The sequence below is a fragment of the Hemicordylus capensis genome, chromosome 3 (assembly GCF_027244095.1).
Source record: "Hemicordylus capensis ecotype Gifberg chromosome 3, rHemCap1.1.pri, whole genome shotgun sequence".
Classification (NCBI taxonomy): domain Eukaryota; kingdom Metazoa; phylum Chordata; class Lepidosauria; order Squamata; family Cordylidae; genus Hemicordylus; species Hemicordylus capensis.
In genome coordinates this window covers 6,053,674-6,079,921 of record NC_069659.1, presented here as the reverse complement: position 1 = coordinate 6,079,921, position 26,248 = coordinate 6,053,674, and the positions used below count along the sequence as shown (strand labels likewise).

The window sequence follows — 26,248 nt, the reverse complement described above, 5'->3', positions numbered from 1 at the left end:
TCAAATGCATGGTACAGATAGGCAGTGAACTTCTGTACCTGCATTCAACACAACATGTAAATGACTGTACCTGGGTAAAGATCTGTACCTCTGTACACTCATACAAGTGATGAACGTAACATGTGAATGGGCCTTTTGCCTATGGCGTCTTGTGTTTAACGGAGTTATTCAGGTTTTAAATTGTGTTATGGGAGCCTCCTTGAGCATTAGAGAAATGGTCTAATAAACTTCTTCAGCACACAAATCATCTGCATGTTCCCTGGGGCTCAGGTTATAGGGAGTGGGAGCTGCTGGTTGGGAGCAATCTGAAGTGGATGAATTATCAACAGAAATTGTAACTGTGAATGCTTTACAGCATTAGCTCTGCCATCCTGACGGGAGGAGTCATAGATTAATGCTAGCCTAGTCATGAAACAGGCTGCATTCAGTTGGGTGCAGTTCTGAGCACATTCGATGTAACATTAAGATGGTAAACCCACTCCAGTTAGAACCTACCCTTTCCTCCAATTGCCGCCAATGCGGTAATGAAAAGGGATGAGTTCTTCTCAGAATGCAAGAACTGGCCAGCAGATGGCGCTGTGAAAATTGCATGAGGTCGCTGCTGTGTGTGTGCACAGAGGGTAAGATCACCCCAGGAAATAGCATGGAAGCCTGCAGCAGCGTGTGTACAGGGAGTAAGACCGTGCTTGGAACTTGTGCAAAAGCTTTGAATATTCTGCACGTTATTGCCATACAGTAAGACTCAAAGTCAACCTTAAAAGCAGCTCCTGACTTCCACAAAGGGCAGAAGTCTGTCTCTCTCCTGACCCAGGTTTTCCATGTTTTTCATAGGCTTTAACTGTGCCCTTTTCAGCAGGGACTTGCCCTCTTTTCTGAAACCTGTCCCTGGTAAATCTTTATCCCTCTGTTTGCCTTTTGGGGATTCCTTGTTGAGGATTCCACTCCATCCCCAGAGTCTCAGAGAATCCAATCTCCAAGCAGGCAGGTGGGTGCATAGTGTGTCTCATGCATCTGCATATATATGAGTGCACATACACCATTAAAACTCCGTGCAGTGCACAGTAACCTGGAATAGTAAGTGGAGGCAGTCCTCCTTGGGGTGAGAATGGGGTGTTAACTGTATCCCTGTTTTCATCAGCAAAATATTGGAGGCCGTGGCTTTGGCTTGGCTGCTTTGATAGTCTGGGATTGTGCGCTCTGCATGCGCTTTATGACCTGCTACCCATTTTGTTGCATGCTTTTAGTCAGAACTGTAGGCCATGCCTCCCGGGTGGCTTGGTCACTGTCCTACATGTTCCCAGGCTACATGTCCTCTTTTCTTTAGTGAAATGTTGAAGGATGTGGTTTCGGTGCCTTAAGGAGCAGGTTAAACACAGACGGAAACTGCGGTGGGTTCGATGCACAGAATCCAGTGGCAAAAGGGTTTGTGCCACTTCAGCCTACAATGGGGCACGTTGCTTTTATTTTCCATATCCAAAGAGCTCCCTGTAAGCAGAGCACCAGCTCCTCTGGGAAAGAGGGTGTCTGCCTGAGCCTTTTGCCTGCTGTGCTGGGTTTCTGCTTGCGGGTGGTCACTAAGGGAAGGGAGCCTTCAGAAGTGCAACCACCTACCTGTAGTCTGGAATGGTTGTGTCCATTCTGAGCTGTTCTTGGGATGGGGAAAAGCAGATCACGCTTCCTCACCAGTTCATCTCTATCCCAAGACCATGAAGACAGGCTTTCTCACTTGCCACTTCCCTTCTGTTTCCACAGTTTCTTAGTTTGTTTATTTGTTTATTTGATTTATCTACCGCCCTTCCAAAATGGCTCAGGGCGGTTTACAATTAAAAATTACAGTTGGCTTTTAACGTCCCCTCTGTGCGTGCAAGTGGAGAGGGATCTTGTGTGTGTCATTTCCAAGGTGCTACTGCAGGGAAGGGTGGGATTGAGTTCTGTCTTTTCCCCCCCTTCTTTTTTTTTTCCTTGCCTGAAGTTTAAAATAAGATTTTTGTAAAAGCTTTGGTGTTTGGCACATTGGAGTTAATTATCTCATCTAAGATAATTCCGTCAGCTGACAACGCTCCCCCGTGTGACTCACCAATGTTCATTATTTCCCTGCAAAGGTTGTTAATCTTGTAATTTGCAAAAATGAGCTGTATATACGAGCAGGACTAGACCCTCCTTGCTCCATTAAGCTGATGCTACCCATATGAAAGGGGGTGAGGGTGGGCTAGGGTTGCCAACTCCTCAACTGGCCCCCCGGTTTCTGTGCACTGCTTTATGTATGGCCATTTGGCAGGTGAAACCCTTCGCTGCATGGAGACTCACCCTGTCAGCTACAGACTTCTGCAGACCAAGCTGCTGTTTCAAGATCGCAAAAACAGGCCCGTTGGCGAATCTTATGCTGAAGAAAAGCGTTAAGAGCAAACGGTGAAACCCTAGGCGCTCTTACTTGGGATCAAGTCCAAGGGCGTAGCAAGGTTGGAGCAACCCTGGGACAAGATTGGAGAGGGGACCTGGTCTTGCAGTCGCAAGCATGAATTGTCCCCCTTGCTAAGCAGGGCCCACCTTGGTTTGCATCTGGATGGGTGGCAACATTCAGTGCTGCCTGCTGTAGGCTATTCCTCTTAGAGCATGGGGCCGTAATTCAGTGGTAGAGAATCTGCTTGCATTTATTTATTTATTTATTTATATTTCTATACCACCCAAAACTTGCGTCTCTGGGTGGTTCACAATGAAAGCAATTTAAAACATTAAATCAATTAATTAAAATCATGTAAAACATTTAAAACCCAGTATTAAAAAGTTTTACAACTATAAACCCAGTTAAAAGTTTCATTAGCCTGCAGAAGGTCCCAGATTCATTCCCTGGCAGCATCTCCAAGTAGGGCTGGGAGAGACACCTGCCTGAAACCTTTGGAGAAGCTGCTGCCAGTCAGTGTCGCTAGATCAGGGATGGGCAAACTTGGTGGTCCAGCTGTTGTTGGACTACAACTCCCATTATTCACAGCCTGGGGGTGATGGGAGTTGTAGTTCAACAACAGCCGGAGGGCCAAGTTTGCCCAGCTCTGAGCTAGATGGGCCAATGGTCTGACTTGGTATAAGGCAGCTTCCTAGGTTCCTAAGACTGGAAGATGACCCCCCACTCCCCACCCACGTGCCTTCACCACCATTTTCTCTACTCCCCTTGACCACCCCCGTCTTTACTGCACAGTTCCGTGCCCGGGCTGGTGCGGCGTGATGACATCACCGGGCTGGCGCAGCGTGATGACATCACCGGGCTGGCACAGCCATGCTGGTTCAGTGACATGGGGCTTCCCTGGTGCCTCAAGGCTTCCTTAAAGGGGCCACTGGTTCTCGCTGGGTTAGGTCAGCTCAGCGGCATTGGCTTGGAGATCCATGGTGACGGTATCCCGGAGCCGAGTCATTGGGGTCTGCTTCTGAGTAAACATGCCTAGGGTCGAGCTGTAAAAGCCTAATCGTCTTGACCAGCGTTACGCCAGCGATTGACTGTGACAGCGAAGAGCAAAACCTCCATGTGCAGAGACAGTGTACCACTGATTACCAGATGATGGGGCCAGTTGGGAGGGGGCTACCTCCATCATGCCCGATTTTTAAGCTTTTTAGACAATACTGAGCTAGATAGACCAATGGGGTCTGACTCAGTATATGGCAGTTTCCTATGTTCCTATGTTTGGGGGGGGGGAATCCACGTGGCCACTGATGGAGTGTGAATGGGGATTAGGAGGGAAGAGCAAGACAGCTCTGAGTGTTTCAAAAACCGTTTGAGTCCTCATAAAAGGTCATTTTATTTCAATGCATTGTAATTACTGGGTTGGCAGAACATTTGCCTGAGAAATGGCTCGGGATGAGTTGACATCTCTGCTGGGTTCTTCTGGGCACATTAAGGTGAAATAAATCTCCACACCTTGGCTGCGCAGCTCATCACAGGAAAATAATATTGATCTACTTCTGCAGCCAAAAAGGATATGAGATCAATTTCTGTGCCTTGGCTATTAAAAAGACAGGGAGGCGAGGCCCATTTGGACCATTTTCCTAGCCCTGGGTGGGCAAACTCAGCCCCCACAGCTGTTGTGGAACTACAACCCCCATAATTCCCAGCCACAATTTATTCTGGCTGGGGATGATGGGAATTGTAGATCAACAACAGCTATGGGGGTCAGGTTTGCCCAGGCCAGTTCATGCACTGAAATCTAGAAGTGCCTGTGTGAAAATAATTAGGCTTATCTGGAGAGATCAGCTTGAACTTTTCAGGTCAGCTTCAGAGGGCTGGATTTTTGTGGTGTGAATAGGATTGCCAACTGACCGGGGGAAAGCACAAGAGCAGGGCCAGGCTTCTTTCGATTTTCAGCTTTTCATAGCATAGCGGCCTTGTTGTTCCCAGCTGGAAAACTGATGCTGAGGCGGAGAGCTGGTCTTGTGGTAGTGAACACGAATTGCCCCTTTTGCTAAGCAGGGTCTGCATTGGTTTGCATTTGGATGGGAGACTACATGTAAGCTCTGTAAGATATTAGGGGATGACGTTGTTGTTCAGAGGAAGAGCTTTGGCATTCAGAAGATCCCAGGTTCATTCCCTGGCAGCATCTCCAGGGAGCAGGATCCTGGGTAGCAGCAGGTGATAGGAAAGACCCCCTTCTCTGCTGGAGATCTTGAAGAGTTGCTGGCAGAGTTCTGGGCAAGATGAATATGCTGACGAATATGACAAATATTTATATACCACTTTTTATAGAGATAAACAAATGCATTAGTAAAATGGCCCCAAAGGGCTCACAATCTAATAAAAGAAACATAAGATAGACACCAGCAACAGTCACTGGAGAGATGCTGTGCTGGGGATGGATAGGGCCAGTTGCTCTCCCCCTGCTCAGTCAAGAGAATCTCCACTTTTAAAAGGTGCCTCTCGGCTCAGCTAGAAGAGTGTCTTAGCTCCAGTGGCGCTCTTACCCCTTGACGTCTGAGCAGAGGTCCAGGGTCTCCACACCCCCTGGGGGCCTCAAAATCCTCTTTAGACTGTCCCAGGTGGTGTGTTCCCTGCTGGCCTGCACTGCGCCGGGCAGCCGAGTGTGATGATGATCTGTGCTGGGTGCTTTAGAGATGGAGGGAGGACTGGGGAAAGCAAAATGTGGGATGGGAATATGTTAAGTTGCGTGTTGAAATGTTCCTGCTACTAAATATTTGCATAAATATGCCTGTGTTAAAAAATACTGCGTGTGTCACAGGGTATATGTGTGTGTGCATGTGTGCACGTAGGAGGAGGATGCTTATCTTGTGGGTGGGGGCTCCAAAGGCCTTTAAGTCAAGCCTCCAAAATTACCCAAGTGCACCTCTGCTTTGCTCATAGATGAGCCAATGTCTGACGTGCAATAAGGCAGCCTCACATTTTCGTAACTAGTCCTGTCCTGTTGATGTCTCAGAATAGCCTCCCTAGGATAAGCCAAAATTTCAGGCAGTGCTAGAGGGGCCCCAAAGTCTCCATTCTGATGCAATGTCCTTCCGTTCCTCTTTTGAACCACACCACAGTCATGGTAGGCTTTGGCCTCCAAGCTGATCCTTGGGACAGAGGAAGCTGCCTCGTACCCACACGGAGCATGGGCCCATCCAGCTCAGTATTGTCTGCACTTTCTGGCAGCGGCTTTCCAGAAGGGATCTTCCTCGGCCCTACCTGGAGCTGCTGCCCGGGACTGAACTTGGGGCCTTCTGCCGCTGAGCTATGGCTCGTCCATCCTCCTTGGCTTCAGGCTCATTCTCCTGGCATGTTCCTGCTGGCCAGAACCGTTGCCTAAGGCAGGGGTCCTCAAACTTGGGTCCCCAGATGTTGCTGGACCAACTCCCCTCATCCCCAGCCACAGTGGGGCATGATGGGAGTTGCAGTCCACCAACATCTGGGGACCCGGGTTTGAGGACCCCTGCACCCGTTCCCAGGGCAACCTGTTCCCAGGACTGCCGTGTCCTTCCTTCCTCCCGCCCTCCTCTGCAGAGCCACGATGGAATGCCCATGTGCTACCCTCCCTCAAGGAGAAGATCTGCTGTGTCTGCAGGTGCTCCAATGCCTCTGTTTTTGCAGCATGAGCGTGACCTGACTCTGGGAAACCAGACCTCTTTTTCCTTCAAGGTGCTGAAGGGCTCTTCGGCCTGGCAGCAGACTCCCTCACAAGCAAAAGCTTCTTGGAGCGCCGGATTCTTCCTCTGCTGACAGATTCCAGTTTTCCTTGCAAAGGGAGTGACACAGCGGATAAAATGTTTGCCAGGTTTCAGACAGGGTGACTCGATGGAAACTTTTTGTCCTTAGCCCCTCCTAAACAAAAAAAGAACTGAACAACTGGCACAGATGTTCACTCACATTCTGTGAAATTATTCCCCACGTCTTAAGTTGAACGTGGGATAATTTTTATCTCCTGCAGAGAGCTGAAGGTAGATTGACAAGCGGAATCTTAAAAGGGATGGTTTAGGATTATGGTCACAAGACACTGAATGCAGGCATCTTGCTTGCGGAAGCTTGGTGCTTGTGAAGAACATAAGAAGAGCCCTGCTGGATCCGGCCCAAGGAGGCCCATCTGGTCCAGCATACTGTTTCACACACTGGCCCACCAGATGCCCCTGAGAAGCCCACAGGCAAGAGGTGAGGGCATGCCCTCTCTCCTGCTGTTGCTCCCCTGCAACTGGTATTCACAGACATCTTGCCTCTGAGGCTGGAGGTGGCCTATAGCCACCAGACTAGTAGCCATTGATACAAGATAACCATGCCCACAAACTGTGCTATGCATTGTCCTCTTTTCTAAGCAGAGTCCACCCTGGTTTGCATTTGAATGAGACGCTACATGTGTGAGCACTGTAAGATATTTGGGGATGGGGCTGCTCTAGAAAAAGCACCTGCCTGTTTGCATGCAGAAGGTTCCAAGTTCCCTCCCTGGCAGCATCTCCCAAAAAGGCTGAGAGAGACTCCTGCCTGCAACCTTGGATATGCCACTGCCAGTCTGTGTAGACAATCCTGAGCTAGATGGACCAAGGGTCTGACTTGGTAGAAGGTCGCTTCTTATGTAGCTATGTTTCTCCCCCTTGGTAAATGGGGCGAATGGACCAACTACTCTTCCCACCATCAAAGGGAAGGAGGAAGAGCTGCTGCCACTCTGAGGGGGGTGGGCAGGAACAGCTGATGTCCCCTGCCATGCCCCTCCTTTGGGGAAGTGGGGGGATGAGGTGCCCTGGGGAGCCCACTACAGGGATCCCAGCGACTTGGCACGTCCCGCTCCTCCCCTCCAGTCTAGAGGCAAAGAGAAGGCTGCATGATAGCCAAAGAAGATGTTAGCTGAATATGGGAATGGTGGGAAAGCTTTATTATACTTCCTATTCCAAAACCACTGTGAGGTCTACACAGTGAGGTCCACAAAAATCACAGTGAGGTCTACTGCCCAGAATCCGTGGTGGAAATGTTTATTAGACTATTTAGGATTCCCTCCCTTTGTGAAAGGGAGGAAATGAACTCTGTACTGCAGGGAACCCCAAAAGGCTGGCCAAGTCAGCCCTGCGCATGTCCCCCGCCGTTCAAAGCCACGCGCACACTTGGGCTGTCTATAAATATTTCTGTGGCTGCATATTTAGGGAGTTGGCTGCCTTAAGCTAACAAGGAGCCTGCAACAATAAACACAAAAATTGCCCAGTTTACAAACAAAAAACCAAACACAAATCCTGGAATTGAAAGCCGGCAACTCCTCTGATGGGGCTGAATAATTCAGGTGTCTGGGCAAGGAGAGTGAATGTATCACGCATGATATATTCATGGTTTACATGATCAGTGACAACAGATCGGATGCCACTGCCCAAGGTTTATCACCACCGGATGTTCGCATAATCAACTCGGATATCGCACCAAACCATCATTAAAGAAGCTTAGCTTTGACTTGACGTAATCCCTGAATTCAGGCGTATCACGGAACCGGAGGTCCCTTCACCTCCAGTTTCTTAACCCGCATATCTGAGTTTGAGGAAATGGAGTTTGCAGGGGGGGAAATGACCCACATTTTCCATCCCCGAACTCCACTTTGAACCTTCAGAGTGGAGTTTGTGCACCGCAAACTCCATTTCTGCCGTGCCAGCATTACATCCGAATGCTGGCACTGCCGTTTGGGCCTCATGGAACTGGAGTTGAGGGAGGAAGCTCCTCCCTTGCTCCAGCCGAATTGGCTGTGTGGGCTGTCCTTCTGTCAAGAAGGAAGCCTGCAGAGCCAGGTCCCCTGCCCCTCTGCAGTCTCACTGAGTGCAGAGATGCAGCTTTCCCCTACGTCTGAACGTGGACAGGAAAGCAGAAGGAGGGGGCCCGCGGTTCCGTGTTACATCTGAATGGGGCTAATGCCTGTGTTGTCAAACCCAAGTTTACAAGCAGCTGGCAAATCACGACTGGAAACTATGGTTTGCAGTGGGTTTGCAAACTATGGTTTGGCATTATGTTTGATTGGATCAATTATTGTCGTTACGGCCACTGATTTGCTTCTGCACCATAGAAAGGGCACTGAGCAGCTGGGAAAGAAATTCAGACAAGCAGTGTTAAAGCCTGGCTGGTTTGTCAACGGGGAAGTTTAAACCAGTATATTTCCAACCACTGCGGTGGGGCACACATGCGATAGCCACTGACCTGTGTTTGCTGTGCTGACTGGCTCTCAGTCTGTGGGAAATTCTCCGCTTTTGCAGCTGACTCACCCCATCATTCTATGTGAAGCCAACCCACCTCATAATGCACAGGGATGGAGGCATCCTCTTCCCGATTTATGAAGGAGAAAGTCCCCTGCAAAGCCAAGAGTTTCAGCTCTCGGCTTTGCAGCTGCCTTGCCCCATGATGCACTGGGTGTGTGTGTGTGTGTGTGTGTGTGTGATTGTGCAGCAGCTTTGCAGCTGCAATCAAAATCTCTTGGCAGGAACAGTGTGCCTCAATTTCTCTCCTTAGCAAGTATTCTGGGACTGGGGCGGGGAGGAAAGGTTGAGCAAGACTGGTTGAAACCATGGTTTTGGTGCTTAATTATTATTCGTGCCAACCATGGTTTGGTCTGATGTCTGAACTTGAGTGACACAGTGACACATTGTCAAATGAAATGAAGTATGCATGTATGCAAATCAGCCTGAATGCTGCACATGGGCTGAAGGAGAGAAGATTTGTTTCCTTGGTGACATGTCCCCACTGACACTTCAGAGTGACATCTGACACAACAAAGACAAGTGACAGTGAAAGATAATGGGAAGACACCACCCTGCAGGGTTTGCCTGAGAAGCTCCCTCACATCCCTCCAAGATCAATTTTTGCAGCCTGATCCTAGGGGTGTTTGTTCAGAAGCCGACACACAAAGATACAAAGCCACAATTTTGAAGACCCAATTAAGATGCTTCAACACTACAAATATATATAGATATTTATTTACACCATATGGCAGGGCTTCTCAAACTTGGGTCCCCAGACAGTGTTGGAATACAACTCCCATCTTCTCCAGCCACACTGGCTAATGATAACTGGGAATGATGGAACTTGTAGTCCAACACCATCTGGGGACCCAAGTTTGATAAACCCTGCCCTATGGGGATAAGGAATGTGTGAGGATCATGCAATTGTAGAGCTGAAATGGACCTTGAGGCTTTCTTAGTCCAAGCCCCTGCTCAGAGCAGGGTTGAATTCGAAAGAACCCAAAGATAAACATTTCCACTGGGTAGTGGCCCTTACTCTTATTTTTGAAGGGAAGGTGCAATGAAATCTGTTCCCTTCAAATGTTCAGTGAACATCTCCTGCATTGTTGCAGGGGACCCTGGGAGGAAGCCCCTTAACAAAGGAGGAGAGGGAAATGTGGGAAAGGGAGGCAGCGATAGATATCCCTCCCACCGTAGATTATTAAAGGGTTCCTAGAGGTCTTCTAGTCCACCCCCCTGCTGAATGCAGAATTGGCTCCTGCATCTCTGACAGTTTGTGTCTGAAAACCTCCCACAATGATCTCTTCCTTTTTTCACTTGCTTCCCACCTGCATATGAAAGTGCCCCTCAGGATCTTTCGACAATGGCACTGCATGCTTCTGGCTGGTGCGTGTGTGTGTGCACCCACCCACACACACACACCCCACATGGAGTTCTGGGGGTCAGCTGTGGACTTTTGACCAACTGATTTGGCTGACCCCTGAGACTGGGTTTTTTTGCAGGGGGCAGACAGCAAATCGATCAGGGTCCCCTGGCAGATCTTTGGGTGACTTGCAATAGATAAACAAGTGGTTTTGGCTCCAGTCATTTTAAAATAGCAGGTAAAATGGCTAGTTTCAAAAAATGAACACTCCCTCCCATGGTTGGCCTTGTGCTAATGGTTTATCTCTCTGCCTGCATGTTCCTAAAATAGGAATATTAGTGGGTTGCCCATGGGGAGTGGTCTGGTGATAGCAAGCATGAATTGTCCTCTTTGCTAAGCAGGGTACACCCTGGTTTGCATTTGAATGGGAGACTACATGTGTGAGCACTATGAGATATTCCCCTTCGAGGATGGGGCCACTCTGGACGGAAGAGCGCTTGCATGCAGAAGGTTCCTAGTTCCCTCCCTGGCAGCATCTCCAGATAGGGCTGAGAGAGACTCCTGCCTGCAACCTTGGAAAAGCCGCTGCCAGTCTGGGTAGACAATACTGAGCTAGATGGACCAAGGGTCTGACTCGGTATAAGGCAGCTTCCTATGTCCCTAAGGATTCAACATCAACATATTTCCCTTTCCACGGCTAGATTGTTGGAGATGCCATTCACAACCCTTTGGGATTCTTCCTTCTGTTTTAGCCAGGCAGCTTTATTACAGAATGGGGCACACACAGTTCCTGCAGTGGGCTAAACTGTGAGTTTACTGAGTGGGGTGCCTAGTATTCCAAAAGAACTGGGATACAGCTGCAGAATTCTCTTCCTTTTAGAGCAAATGAGATGAGATGCCAGGAAATCCACGGTCGGATACTGAGCTGGTTTTAAAAGGTTTAATAGCTGGCAGTGCATCCCTCCAAGGATCGGGACCTTGACACTGGGCGGGCGGGTGGAATTAATCCTTTGGGGCAGCATTTTCCCAGTTGCAATGGCCCCCTCCCCACAAAAGCTGCTGAGTAGATCTCTCTAGGTGGGAGACTCTGTGTTTGTGGGGGGGGGAGGTTAACCCAAAGCAAATATTGCCGTCAGAGCGGCATGCATTCAGAATAGGATGCAAGCTCTGAAGGAACTGTGAAGAAGCTACTGGTCTAAGGATGAATTTTTGTGGTGGTGTAGTCTGGGAAACGGGGTGGCCTCGGAGTGTGCTTCAAAGTGCTGCATCAGGGTGACCTACTTTCTCTCCAGGACAGCAGGCCCAATGAGTCAGTGCTTTTGTCTTCTGCAGCGACTAGGACCACACAGTGCAGGGTCAGATTCGGGCATCTCCGATTCAAAAAGATTGGGTGGCAGGTGATGGGGAAGTGTCTGTGCCAGAGACCCTGGGGAGTTGCTGCTACTCAGAGTAGACCCACATGGGCAAGATAGGCCATTGGTCTGACTCTGTAGAAGGCAGCTTCATCTGGGAGGGATGTGGTGATGTCCACCAGCTTTGATTATTTTTATTATTATTTATTTATTACATTTATAAACCGCCCCATCCAGAGGCTCTGGGCGGTGTACAGCAATGGCTTTAAAAGGGCTTAGACAGATTCATGGTGGACAGGTCTATCAATGGCTACTAGCCTGGTGGCTGTGGGCCACCTCCAGCCTCAGAGGCACGTTGCCTCTCAATCCCAGTTGCAGGGGAGTAACAGCAGGAGAGAGGGCATGCACAGACCTCTTGCCTGTGGGCTTCTCAGAAGCGTCTGGGGGGTCACTGTGGGAAACAGGGTGCTGGACTAGATGGGCTTGGCAGGGGGTGGTGGATAGGATGGGCAGGTAGCGAGGTGCCCACCCCACAAGTATTGCCCTTTGGGCACCCCTTTTTTTAGCTCATTATGTATAGTTTTTGTCACTCATTGCTCACCTGCTGTACAGTGGGGGTTCTCTAACTTGGGACTCCACAGATCCCACCAGCCCCAGCCACCGTGGCCTGACCATTGGGGCTGAGGGTGTTGGGATCTGTAGCCCAACGGCATCTGTGAACCCACATTTGAGAGCTCCTGCTGTAGACCATCACTTTGTATCTTAAGGACTAGAAACATCACTTTCACTTTAAAAGACTGCTCTAAAAGCCTGCTGAGTTCTATGCCTTGTCAACATTCTGCACTTGCATTGAATCTATAACAACCCTGCTCAAGTGACTCCTTTCTTCAGCCTGCTCACCCCCTGCCTGTGGGCTTCTTGGAGGCATCTGGTGGGCCACTGTGTGAAGCAGGATATTGGACTAGATAGGCCTTGGGCCTGATCCAGCTGGGCTGTTCTTCTGTTCTTAAGTCCAGTCTTATCGTGTCTGACCATGTTTCTGCTGCCACTTGACCATCCTCCGTTCCATCTTGGCTTCCCATTTCCTCGTCCCCAACCTCTCCCTCCCACCCACCCCCACCGGCTGTCCACATTGTGTAGCCTTTGGGCAAGGATTCTGTCCTTGTAATCTGTTGTACAGCACCTAGCACAAACAAAGCACTTAAAACCAGGACAAAATAATATACACAATTTATAATAAAAAAATTTTCCAAATAGTAATTTTGCAAAACAGCTGAAACCAATAAAATGAAGTAAAATCTCACCAGAAAAAGCCAAAGTAAAAAAGTTGTGGGGTTTTTTTGTTTTTGTTTTAAAAGGACACAAAAATGAAGCATTCAATAAATAGCCTGGGCAATATGTATTGAAGACTTGAGGATTGCTTGTGACCCAAAAAAAGATGACTGTTAAAACCAATATGCAGATAGAAGGTTAGTTGGTGATAGACTAAAGGTAAAGTGTGCTTTCAAGTCGATTTTGACTCCTGGCGCCCATAGAGACCTGTGGTTTTCTTTTGGTAGAATACAAGAGGGGTTGACCATTGCCTCCTCCCATGCAGTATGAGATGATGCCTTTTGACATCTTCCTATATTGCTGCTGCCCGATATAGGTGTTTCTCGTACCAGCGGGGATTCAAACCAGCAACCTTCTGCTTGTTAGTCAAGCATTTCCCGGCTGCGCCACTTAAGGTGGCTTGGTGAGATGCATTTCAACCCTGTGGGTCTCCATCAGTGGCATATTGTATGAATTAGCTGGAGTTGACAGGCTTGCACAGCTTTTCAAATACAGTAATCCCTCGACCTACGAACTACTCGACATCCGATGTTTTCGAGTTCCGAGCGACAAAAAAGACCGGAAGTAGTTGCCGGTTTAGATTCAGCTTACTCGACCTACGAATTTTTAGATGCGGTTTCCTCGACTTACGAATGTTTCCAGACTTCCGTGGTGCGCACTTCGACTTACGAACATTTCGACCTCCGAACGTGCATTCGGAATGGATTAAATACGTAAGTCGAGGGACCACTGTATCGATTTGCACAAATGGTCACTCCTTGCTCAACAGACTCCTTTTCACTGGTCTCATTGCTCTTGTGGCTTCTTGTGATGAATTCTGCAATGGTACCTCTGAGGGTTCTTTCCAACCTGGCAACTGGATCGGGCCAGGCTTTTTTTGTGGTGGTTTTGGGTTCAGCACCGAGTGTGCACAATGTCCCTTTCAGCAGCATGGGTCACACCAAATGTCCAGTAATTTGACAGAAAACAGCAGCCCATCTCCAGCCGTGAGTGTGCTTCGCACGGGAGTTTCTTGAGCAGAAGAGGCCACTCAAGCTCACTTCTGAAATACTTGCAGCACTTGGGCCAGTGGCCACCACGTCTCCCCTCTTTGCCCCTCCTTGTTCTACCAGCCACTGGGAAGGCTGCAGATTATTTTTGCTGGTCTTCGGCCAGTTTGCTGCTGCTGCTGCTGCTACTGTCGTCTTTCTCCAAAGGGCTTCAGTGGCCTTTCTGGGGTGCCTCCTAGCGAAAGAGTTCCTTGTGGCCAAATTCCTGGGAACAATGAGGGAACCCACCCCATTCCTCCCCCCACCCCACCCCACCCCACACTTGGCCTTCTGCAACAACAAAGGCGCTATCTGTGTTGTCTCCTAGTGGGAGGGGAGGGTTAGCAATCTGACAGCTGGATGCAAATGCAGGGGCCAGTTCTGAATAACGCGGCCCTGGGAGTTGTGGGTAAATCTTTAGGAAGGCAACATTTAATCAGTTAGATTTCTCAATAAAGGACATCTGGGTTAGCTAAATATGTGCCCCCAGTTAATCAATCAGCAAAAAAATAAAAAAAAATCTATCTATATCCCCACTTTCACAAGGAAATTGGGGGCAAGAAGGTCACAGCCCCCCCCCCAGATTTATTTATTTCTACACTTGTATTTGGAACATAGGAAGCTGCCTTAAACGGAGTCCAACCCTTGGTCCATCTAGCTCAGTAACATCTACACTGACTGGCAGAGACTCTCAGGGTTTGGACTGAATCCAAAGTTCACATCTTCCTCTCACACTTGGGAGGGGATATGTCTTCTGAGATGGGATTTGCCATCTGCAGTATTTTTAAAAAATAAAATACTAGTATTACAGTGTTATATATATATTTTAAAAATAAAATACTAGTATTACAGTGTTATATATATATTTAAAAATAAAATACTAGTATTACAGTGTTATATATATATTTAAAAATAAAATACTAGTATTACAGTGTTATATATATATATATAACTGTAATACTAGTATTTTATTTTTAAAAATACTGCAGATGGCAAATCCCATCTCAGAAGACATATCCCCTCCCAAGTGTGAGAGGAAGATGTGAACTTTGGATTCAGTCCAAACCCTGAGAGTCTCTGCCAGTCAGTGTAGATGTTACTGAGCTAGATGGACCAAGGGTTAGACTCCGTTTAAGGCAGCTTCCTATGTTCCGAATACAAGTGTAGAAATAAATAAATCTTGGGGGTGGGGGGGCTGTGACCTTCTTGCCCCCAATTTCCTTGTGAAAGTCTCCCATGGTTTTGTCTTGGCTCACATCAAGGGTTCCGCTGATTCACCCTATTTGGGATCAGGAAGGAAAGGCCCTTCTAATAGCAATTGCCCTTTGTTTTTAACTCCTAAATGGCAAGGGGGAGGGAGCAGGGGTACTCTGCGTATGAATCTGAACCCTCTCCTGCAGTGTGGCTTGGCTCACTTGTCCGAGTTATCCGGAGCTTTCTGGTTTAGCATGCCTGGATCACTCCCAAGTAAGCCTGCCTGGGACTGCAGCCTGAAGCACTAGAGTGCAGGTAGTCAGTTTGACTACCGGCCTCCTTTTGTGCCTTTAATGGCAATTTGATCTGTGGAAATAAGTGGGTGAAGAGATTCACAGTTGTATCACCTGTGAATGGCTGCATAGGGATGTAGGAAACTGCCATATACCGAGTCAGACCATATAGGTCCATCTCGCTCAGTATTGTCTACACAGACTGGCAGCAGCTTCTCCAAGGTTGCAGGAAGGAATCTCTCTCAGCCCTATCTTGGAATTGCTGCCAGGGAGGGGACTTGGAATCTAGATTCTCTTCCCAGAGCAGCTCCATCCCCTGAGGGGAATATCTACCAGTGCTCACACTTCTAGTCTCCCATTCATATGCAACCAGGGCAGACCCTGCTTAGCTACGGGGACAAGTCATGCTTGCGAACACAAGAGCAGCTGCTATGAAGGCGCAGGAGTAGGTTAAAGCTGGCAACCTAGGCACAAAATGCCATGTTAAAAGGGTTGTGGGCTAGGATGTGGGTGATATGGAAAAGGAATGTGCTGATGAGTCATTTGATTGCCAAATATCTTTGGCCCCAGATGTTGTTTCTGACTCCTTCTAGAACGGGAAAAACTCTTATATTTCCAGGGGATGCAGGCTGCAGCATGAGACAGGGAGTCACAAGGTTTGTAGGATTTTACAAGAGCTGGAAAACAGAAACGTGTTGGGCAGGTGTGGGGGTAAGGGGTAGCAGCCTGAATTTTGAGCAGCAGTGTTTAATGTCTGTGTGAGGTACTAGTACAGAAAAAAGGAGATCTAGTAACTTGAGTTTTCAAACAGTCTGGAATTTTCCTCACCAAGTAGAATTGGATGTGCACAGCGTGGTGTAGTGCCTAGAGTGCCGGACTAGGACCGGGGAGACCCGAGTTCAAATCCCCATTCAGCCATGAGACTTGCTGTGGGACTCTGGGCCAGTCACCTCTCTCTCTGCCTAACCAACTTCACAGGGTTGTTGTGAGGAGAAACTTAAGTATGTAGTACACTTCTCTGGGCTCCTTGGAAGAAGAGCGGGATATAAAATGTAAAAAATAAACAAAATAAATAAACCCATTCTAATGGGCAACAATACATATTTGTATAGTAGTAATAATAATAATATGCAAGGAGGTTAGCAGCCTCCTATGTTGAGAATAAAGTTTAAAGTGCTTGTTGACTTGCTGAGTAAATTGGGCTTGTGAATAGTCACTCGGCTGTGTAGTGAGGAAGAGCTTCTTCCAGGAGAACAGGCAAAAATGCTTTAAGGTGGGACCCTGCCACCAATTCAGGCTCCCGATCCTCCAAGCTCCCCTGGATCAAAGGAAAGGTGCATCTAGTCCAGCATCCTGTTTCCCACAGTGGCCAATGAGGTGCCTCTGGAAGTCCAGAAACAGGACATGGATGGAATTGCTTTTTCTTGCTCTTGCTTCTCAGCTGTTGGTATTCAGATGCATTCAGCCTCTGGGCCTGATGAAGGTTCCGTATAGCCATGATGACAAATGACCATTGGTCAACCTCTCCTCCTCCTTTCTGTCTAATCCCCTCTTCAAGCCACTTCAGCCAGTGGGCATCATATGCTAATAATGCCTTGTATGAAGAAAGGTTCTCTTCTGTGAGGTCATTCACACAAGCGAAAACTGCGAACTAACTGGGTTTGGGAGCTGGGCATGCTACCAATTCTCGGCTGTGTGGAAGCAAGGGAAGAGGAAAACCTGGGTAGAAGTGATTGTGTGGCAGCATGGTAGGAAAAAAGCTACCCAGGTTTTCATACCTTACCTTACTTCCACACAACTGAAAACTGGGAGCACACACAGCTCCCAAACCTGGGGTAGAGCACAGTTTTTGATTGTGTGAATGACCTCTGTATGTTCTGGTGTGTGCGTGTGTGGCTTTTTAGTTTAGAAGGGGGGGAAATGGGTATGCGTACATGTGTTTGGCAGAAGCTTAGGAACATAGGAAGCTGCCATATACTGAGTCAGACCATAAGTCCATCTAGCTCAATATTGTCTACCCAGACTGGCAGCGGCTTCTCCAAGGCTGCAGGCAGGAATCTCTCTCAGCCCTCTCTTGGAGATGCTGCCAGGGAAGGAATTTGGAGCCTAGATGCTCTTCCCAGAGCAGCTCCATCCCCTGAGGGGAATATCTTACAGCGCTCAGACTTCTAGTCTCCCTTTCATATGCAACCAGGGTGGACCCTGCTTAGCTAAGGGGACAAGTCATGCTTGCTACCACAAGACCAGCTCTCCTCTCCTTATTGTGTCTGTGTGTATGCATATGTATATTATAACCCTCTGCCACACACATGGACGCACACCCATTCCCCCCCTTCTAAATTTAAAAGCCGCAGACATTTTGCATTTCCTCATAGGAAAACTCCACCACTCGTATTGGTTTTTGTCTTCTGTACCTTTTTGAGCTGTGTTATATCCTCCTTGAGATACCCCACTCTGGCCAAAGTTGCACACAGTGCTCCACATTGGCTACTGCTTAGAATTGCTAGAGGCATTATAATACCAGCAGTTTTATTTTCAGTCGCTTCCCTCGGGGTCCCTAGCATGAATTTGCCTTTTGCACAGCTGCCACACACGAGGTTGATGTTTTCACTGAGCTATCCACCACCACCCTCCCCAACAAATGAAGAATATGTGGTAAACCTTTCTTTTCCATCAGCTTTTTGGGTTCTCCGGTAAAATGTTCAGACTGCCTGCAGGTTTCTGTATCCAGTGCAAACTGTGCTGCTGAAAATGTAGGAGATCCTGGATACTTCCCTACCTACCTAACCTACTTCTAGAAGTGAGCGCGTTTCAGTTAGTGTCCCGGGTTTGAATTGTGCCTCTGGTGTGTTCAATTTGCTAACTGAACACCCCTGCTAACTGAACAAAAGAGGCACCTTTTAAAAGTGGTGATTCTCCTTTTTTTAGCAGGGGGAGAGCAACTGGCCTTATCCATCCCCAGCACAGCATCCCTCCAGTGGCTGTTGCTGGTGTCTATCTTATGTTTCTTTGGATTGTGAGCCCTTTGGGGACAGGGAGCCATTTTATTTATTTTTATCTTGTGTAAACTGCTTTGGGAACTTTGGTTGAAAAGCGGTCTATAAATATTTGTCGTATTCGGATTCAACTTGGCTCACACACTAATCATGTTCTGGACTTGCCTTAGAGTGGTGTGTGCGTGTGCGTGCATGCACGTGTGCACACGCACATGTGCAGCACACACAAGAGAGCTCTAATTTTTGGAGCAATTTGGTAGGTCTTCTGTTTTGGGGTTGTTGTTTTTTAACTACATGTTCTTCTTTAGTTTGTTACCTCACTCACATCTCTGGCCACAGTAAGTACCTTAAAATGGGGGTTCTCAACTGTGGGTCCCCAGATGTTTCTGGACTACAACTCCCATCTTCCCCTGCCACCATGCCATTTGACCATTGTGACTGGGAATGATAGGAGTTGCAGTTCAACCTCTGGGGGCCCAGGATTGAGACCCCTTGCCTTAAAACAATGTCCGTTCCGAGAGCAGGTAGAAGTTGTATGTAGGCTGTAGATGGAAATGCTGTGTCCGTTTTGTACCACACCTGGCACAGTTTGCTGAAACACAGTTGGCCAGAGCAAAGGAAATGGCTTTCTTGGCTGCTGCTCCCAAGTTGTGGGACGCCTTGCCCAGAGTGAGGCGTCTTGCCCTCTACCTTGGCTGACTTTTGTTTTGGCATTTGTTCAAGGTGGCGTTGTTTAAGCAGACTTCTTTCTGGCCTGCTTCGTGGTTGACTTCCGATTGGGTTTGTGCTTAACTTTGCTGGGCATGTGTGACAATTCAGAATCCATTTTCGATTCTGAAACAGAACTGCTTTCCCTCTCCTAATGGCTTCGTGCACGTTGAGGTGGGATTTGATCGTCTGCTTTGCTTTGGTCGCTGTCAGTTCTGACGGTACTTTTCGGCTTCTGCCTGCATTTCGATATAGTTTTTAATAAGCCTTGTCAGCTGCCGTGAGCTCTTCTTTGAAGTGGAAAAGCAAGGTAAACACACACAGAGAGGGTATCTAGCCCTTCCTGACTCTTCTGCTGCTGCTGTGGGGCTAACCCATCCCCTCCTCCAAATAGCCCTGCTGTCCGTACAGGACCTCTCTAGAGGAGCCATTAAAATGGCTCTGGTCTCCTTAACAAGCAAGTATCCTCACACCCGCGAAAGGGAGCCTTCCTTCCCAGGAGGATGGAACTATCCAGGTTGGCTGGTTTTATCCTGACAACTGACTCTGCTTACTGTTTTGTTGGCTGGAGCACCTAATTAAGAGCCCCTGTGGTGTGTCAAGCAGCCACCTTTTGCCCCAGATATTCCCCTGGTAGAGCCTTTTCCTTTTGGCAGGTGGAGCGGTTTGTTGGAGAACAGAGCAGGGACAACCTTGCCTAGTTTTGATTCCGTCGGGAGATGCCAGGTGTTTGTTTCAGGGTAACGACCTCCCTTGGGACAGTGCTGTTCTGGCTGGGGAGTGGCTCTCTTTTTGCTCCTGGTGCTGCTCTTTTAAGAAATGCCAGCAGGTACAACTTTGCCTGCCACGCTGATCTGCACAGCAAGGAATACCTTCACCGTCTTCTGTCCAGGCTACTGCTTAAAGGCAGAGGAGCTGGGCAAGTAGGGAGAAAGGTGGCCAATAGCCACCTCCAAATATCTGAAGGGCTGTCATGCGGTGTTCTCTGCTGCTCCTGTCCCGAGGGCAGGACTAGAACCAATGGGTGGAAATGACCAGGAAGTGGATTTAGGCTAGACATTGGGAAGGACTCCTTAACTGTAAGAGTTGTTTGACAGTGGAACAGCCTGCCTCATGCCGTGGTGGGCTCGCCTTCAGTGTTCCCTCTCACAGGGATTCCCAGATGTTGTTGACTACAGCTCCCAGAACCCCCAGCTGCAATGGCTTTTGCTTGGGGATTCTGGGAGTTGTAGTCGACAACATCTGGAGACCCCTGTGAGAGGGAACGCTGCTCTCCTTCACTGCCAGTGGCGGCCGCTGCAGGTGGACCACTCGCTCTCTCTTCCCACCCTGCCTGCCTCTCTCTTCCTCTCGTCTTGCTCCGTCCCGAATTGCATGGGCAAGTGGGATTTGAGTCACCCAGTTGAGGCAGAGTGAGGAGAGGCAGAGATTGGCAGGGTGCGAAAGGACAGCAAGTGGCCCACCTGCCGTTCATTTTCCGCCCCGCCCCGCTGTTGTGAACCAAGCCTGATTTGTATACTAGACATGCTCCGGAGCTAGCATATCAAATTAGGCTGGCTTCACCAGTGTCACAAAGTGACCAGTTCTTTTATACTGTGACCATGTATAGTCTGGGCACAAAGGTAGAAAGAAGATCAAAAACGCTCCTAAATGATTCAGTGGGCTTTATTGAGTATAAAGGAATAACAGCATCATCCAGGGGTGGGGAACCTTGGCACTCCAGCTGTTGTTGAACTACAACTCCCATCATCCCCAGCCACAATAATTGTGGCTGGGGATGATGGGAGTTGTAGTTCAACAACAGCTGGAGTGCCAAGGTTCCCCACCCCTGAATCTGAGCAGAAAACAGAACAATCAATCAGTACTACTAACAATAGTTCAATCATAGCTAGCAACAACATTAACCCAGTGTTCCTAACTACCCTATGTGTGTGTATTAAATCTTCCTAAAGTCTACATAATTCAGATGTAGATGGAAGGGGAGGGGAAAGTAAGGAAGGTACAGAAGTGGTGTGGCTAGCATCAAGAGTTAGTACGGGGAAGAGGGAGGGGAAGAAAGAAAGAGGGATCCAAGGCTTGTGGAAGCAGCATATTACCAGGCTCAGAGGCTTGAGAGCAGTGAGGCTTCAGCTGAAGAAGAGACTCTGGAGCTGGAGAGCAGGAGCTGGAGCGTTGCAAGCTTCAAGCCGTCAAGCAGGCTGGTGGTAGTTTGCTCAGAGTGAGGTGGAGAGCGAGAGCACCACCATGGCTGAGGAAGTCTTGACCTCTCACAACACAGCATGAGGTCACCGACAGTTCTTGTCCATGGAAAGAGTTCCTGCTTTTAGCCCCGTGGCTTTAGCAGCAAGCTCTGGGATGGCTCTTGAGCAAAGATCGGCTTGTTAGGCAAAGCTTGCTGGGAGTATCATGGCTGGGGAGTCTTGACGTCTCACTGCACAGCAGAAGTCACAAACAGTCCCTTCTCCCTGGAAAGAGTTCCTGCCTTAGCCCCGCAGCTTTGAGCAGCAAATCGCTCATGAGCAAGTATTGCTTGTTAGGCAAAGACTGCTAATTTGCCATGTCCAGAAACTCCTCCTTATGGTGGTTCCATCCTTTGTCCATTTGAGTCTCCTGGGTCACAAAAGGTGTCCATTCCTGTTATCCTCTGGATATTGTCTTTTAATTATCGACATTAGTTCAGGATATTTGGTCAATCAGGGAACACAGGATCTCAATTCATCTCCTGTTAGCAGAGTATTGTTCTATTGTCATCTCCAAAGTAAATTTGTCTCTCTTGGTCCCAAGAATGTTAAAAGTCAGAGGAGTTTAGTGAAAGAATCAGATCTTAATTGTGTGAGACAGCAATTAAATTACTTCTTGTGTACATCTATCTAGTGTGTAATTATAACAAAATAATGTTTTAAAGTAACATCAAAAAGGGGTGCATGGTTTGAGGCAAGTTAATCAATACACTTGACTAAGGCAGAAGCATCCTGTCAACAAGGTAAGGGGATTACCAGAGAGTGAGTTAATTTTAGCAGTGTGAGACTGGTAATCAAGCAAGACCCATTGTGCCTCTTGTGAGTTTCACAAGCACTGATACACAATGCTAGATTGCCCCTGCCTTCACAAATCATCTACCAGGCAGTCATGAGGTCTGGGTGTCGTGCACTGGTCAGTTCATCTGAATTCAGGCATTCCTTGATTCCTTAATAAAATGGAATTCAGACACAGGCCTGAATTCTACACAATTCTGGGTTGGTAATTCTGGGTTTAATGTTGGGGTCAGGGTGTCCCCAACACCGCCCACCAGCTCACCTGTAGCAGCTGCCACTCTTCACTGGAGGTTTTCAAACAGAGGCTGAAGGGCCATCGGTCAGAGATGCTGCAGCAGTTTCCTGCACTGAGCACGGGAGGCTGGACCAGAAGCCCTCCCGGGTGCCTTGCCACTCTACAATTTCCTTGATTCTACTTTATTCTTTCTACCAACAAAGAGGCCCCAGCAAGCCCAGAGTGAATGGGCAGGTACCATCTTGGCTTCCATTTGCTCTTTCATGCTAGCGGGCAATCAAGACCAAGTGTCTGGAGTCTGGCTTATTGGGCTGCGTCAGCATTCATTTGTTTGTTTGTTCGATTTCTACACCGCCCTTCCCAAAATGGCTCAGGGTGGTTTACAGAGAGAAATAACAAATAAATAAGATGGCTCCCTGTCCCCAAAGGGCTCACAATCTCAAAAGAAACATAAGACAGACACCAGCAACAGTCACTGGAGGTGCTGTGCTGGGGGTGGAGAGGGCCAGTTGCTCTCCCCCTGCTCAGTAAAGAGAATCACCACGTTAAAAGGTGCCTCTTTGCCAAGTTAGCAGGGGTGTTCATTTGGGCTGGGGAGGGGCTATGGGTGGATGAATACATAGGAGAAATGGAGTTTTTGACTGACTAGGTTGCACCACCTGATAAGTGCCACTTACAGGGTAGGTAAAGTGTGGTGTCGACTCCTGGCACTCACAGATCCCTGTGGTGGTTTTTGGTAGAATACAGGAAGGGTTGACCATTGCCATCTCCCACGCAGTATGAGATGATGCCTTTCAGCATCTTCCTGTATCTCTGCTGCCCGATATAGGTGCTTCCCATAGTCTGGGGAACAAACCAGCAAGGATTCAAACTGGCAACCTTCTGCTTGTTAGTCAAGCATTTCCCCGCTGCGCCATTCAAGGTGACGACTACTGGGTAGAGACCCGCTCCAATAGTCTCTTGCTCTTGTACTGGGGTCCTTTTAAAAAAATGTCCTCCACGACAGCACATTCCAAGAGAGGAAGCAGTTGCCCAGGGTCTCAGGCGGAGGAGATGCAGAACAATTTTTATGCTGCCTAGAGATTTACAGACCAGGTGGTATAAAGTTATGATAAATAAATAATAAATTTGGAAGCCTGCTTTGCATGGCAAGCAGAATGTTGCCTGTACTGCAAAAAGCAAAGCCGGGCAGGGAACTGGGAGGAGGGGCTGAGTGTACATGCTTCTGTCCAAGCCTGCCTCTGGGTGCAAAACGTGGCTCAGAAACCTGTCGGTGCCCAGGTGCTAATGAAGCCCTTGTGACTAGCCAGGCTGGCTTTAGGAGCTCCCTTTCAGGAGGGCAATTAGTCTAGCATCTCCTCCATTTTTCTAGCTGCTTGTCTCCAAGGAGCACCAGGTGCTTAATTAATGTAAGTGATTTGTGAAGGCTGAAATGCTGGGATGAGGTAATCAACTTCAACACTGGATGTAAAAAGTTAATGCTGTTATATAATCGGTACCTGGAAGGGGACCAGTTCTCGAGGGACCAGCTGGTCTGAGCTTCTGATGATGTTTCCTGCTTTAGCAGGTTCTGCTTTTTTCACAGTGGCTCACAAGCAGGATTGTTAGGGTAAGAAGGCAGCCGAAGCGGTGGCTCGATAGTCAACCTTTCAGGTCATGGCATGGCCTTGGGCAGTGGGGACCACCATTTCAGTTGGTGATGGGCCGGGAATATGAGCTGAGGTTTGTGCAGGGTTTCTTAACCTTGGGTCCCCAGATGTTGTTGGACTACAACATCTGGGGGCCCAAGGTTAAGAAACCCTGTAACCGTGCCATTATACAAGACTGTGGTGTGGCGGCCACATTTAGAGTACTGTGTGTAGTTCTGGACACTGTATTTTAAGGAGGACATTGGAGAACTGGAAAAGGTGCAGAAGAGGGTAACCAAGATGATCAGGGACCTGGGGCACCTTCCTTATGAGGCAAGGCTACAGCATCTGGGGCTTGTAAATTTGGAAAAGAGGCAACTATGGGGGGACATGATTGAGGCATATAAAATTATGCATGGAGTAGAGAGAGTGGACAGAGAGAAAATTATCTCCCTCCCTCACAGCACCAGAACCAGGGGCCATCCCATGAAAATTAAGGCTGATAATTTTAGACCCAACAAAAGGAAGTACTTTTTCACATAGTGTGTGATTAACCTATGGAATTACCTGCCATGGGAAGTGGTGATGGCCACTAGCTTGGATGGCTTTAAGAGGGGCTTGGACAAATTCGTGGAAGACAGGTCTATCAATAGCTACAAATCTGGTGGCTCTAGGCCACCTCCAGCCTCAGAGGCAGAATGCCTCTAAACACCACTTGCTGGGGAGCAACATCAAGAGAGAAGGCATGTCCTCACCTCCTGCCTGTGGGCTCCCCAGAGGCATCTGGAGGGCCAGTGTGTGAAACAGGATGCTGGACTGGATGGGCCTTGGGCCTGATCCAGCAAGGCTGTTCTTATGTTCTTCAGAAGAGAGGGCTTAGGAATTCATGGGAAGATGCCTTATGCTGAGTCAGACTGTTGGTCCATCTAGTTCAGTACTGATTTCAGGCAGGATTTCAGGCAGGAGTCTCTGCCATCCATCCCTGGAGCTGCTGCCAGGGATTGAACCTGGGACCTTCTGCATGCAAAGTAGATACTCTACCGTGGAGCTACAGCCCTGCCCCCTTCTCAGGATCGCAGCAGAGAGACTTCCTCTAGATCCGCCTCGGTCTGCATCTCATGCAAGGCAGCTGAAATCTTCTGGGGACTTGGTATCCTGAGCCATTTCACAGCCTCTTGGGTGGCAACGCTGCCTCTCAACAGCCAGTGCCTGGGCGAAGTGCTCGGTGTCCTAAGACAGAGGCTGGCTGGGTCTCCTGGCCCCATTCCCAGGATGCCATTCCAAGCTGTGCCAGGGAGCAAAAGGATGTCTTGCAGAGTTAGAAATGTGACAGATGGGGGTTCTCTGGGGAACGAATCGATTGTGTTAAATGAATCCTCGGCGTTTCATTGTGGGCTCTCTCTGTGCAATTAAGCGCCTGTGGATTGTTCTTTGCAACCACTGGGGTGGCCGAGGTCAGTTTTAATGGCGTAACATTCCTTAATCGGCAGTGACGGTGGGAGATTTCTGACGGAGACTGTGCATGGTCGTCTTGGAGGTGACTTTTGGTGGAGGCTGACAAGTCTGGCAGTGGGGCCAGAGCAAGGACTTGCCGTTCCTCTGTGCATTTGAGGGATGATCAGCCAATTTGGCTGGCTGGCTGGCCCTACTATTAGCCTTGCTTTGGAAATGGTAAAAAGTATTTTGCTTTCTTTTCTTTTTGCAAAGGACATTGCCTGCTCCTGTGCCTTTCAGCAGCAGCCTGAAAGTGAGGACATAGGAAGCTATGTGAGGCCATTCACACAATCAAAAACTGTGTTCAACCTGGGTTTGGGAGCTGTGTGGGCTGCCAGTTTTCAGTGGTGTGGAAGCAAGGTAGGAGGGAAACCTGGCTCACTTTTTCTCCTACCTTGCTTCCACACAACCAGAAACTGGGAGCACATGCAGCTCTGACATCTGGGCAGAACACAGTCTTTGATTGTGTGAACGACCTCAGAGAGTCAGACCATTGGTCCATCTATCCGGACTGCCAGCGGCTTCTCCAAAGTTCCAGGCAGGAGTCTCTCCCAGCCCTATCTGGAGATGCTGCCAGGGAGGGAACTTGGAACCTCTGTTGCCAGATTTGGCTTTTTTTAAAGCCAAATTTTGAGTTACGGCCCATTTGACTCACGAGTATACCCCTTAGGTTCTGGTCACCCTGCGTTGGAACCTTATGCATGCAAGCAGGCAATTGATTTAGAGAATGTCCTAAAATGAATGACAGGGAATGCCCACCGAAAGCCCTTGTTCCTTCCAAATGGCCGTGGAATGCATTGGATTTCCGGATGGCCAGGGGTCATTCGGAAATTCCACGCATTCCTATCTCCCTTTGGAAGGAGGAACATAGGAAGCTGCCTTATGCTGAGTCAGATCATGGGTCCATCTAGCTCAGTATTGTC

General features: G+C 48.5%; 1 protein-coding gene across 9 annotated transcripts in view; it reads left to right on the top strand.

Annotated features, from left to right (window-relative positions):
• RELT (RELT TNF receptor) overlaps positions 1-26,248 on the top strand; it is a 92,699-nt gene that overhangs the window by 26,800 nt on the left and 39,651 nt on the right. Inside the window, exon 1 of one of the 9 annotated variants that reach the window (XM_053313038.1) lies at positions 2,387-2,409. The exons of 7 other annotated variants lie outside the window; for them this stretch is intronic. The gene's annotated coding sequence lies outside the window, so the exon portion shown is untranslated. Of the gene's footprint in view, positions 1-2,386; positions 2,410-23,672; positions 23,813-26,248 lie in introns of those variants that run through there. One more of the 9 variants, XM_053313040.1, reaches the window with a different exon arrangement.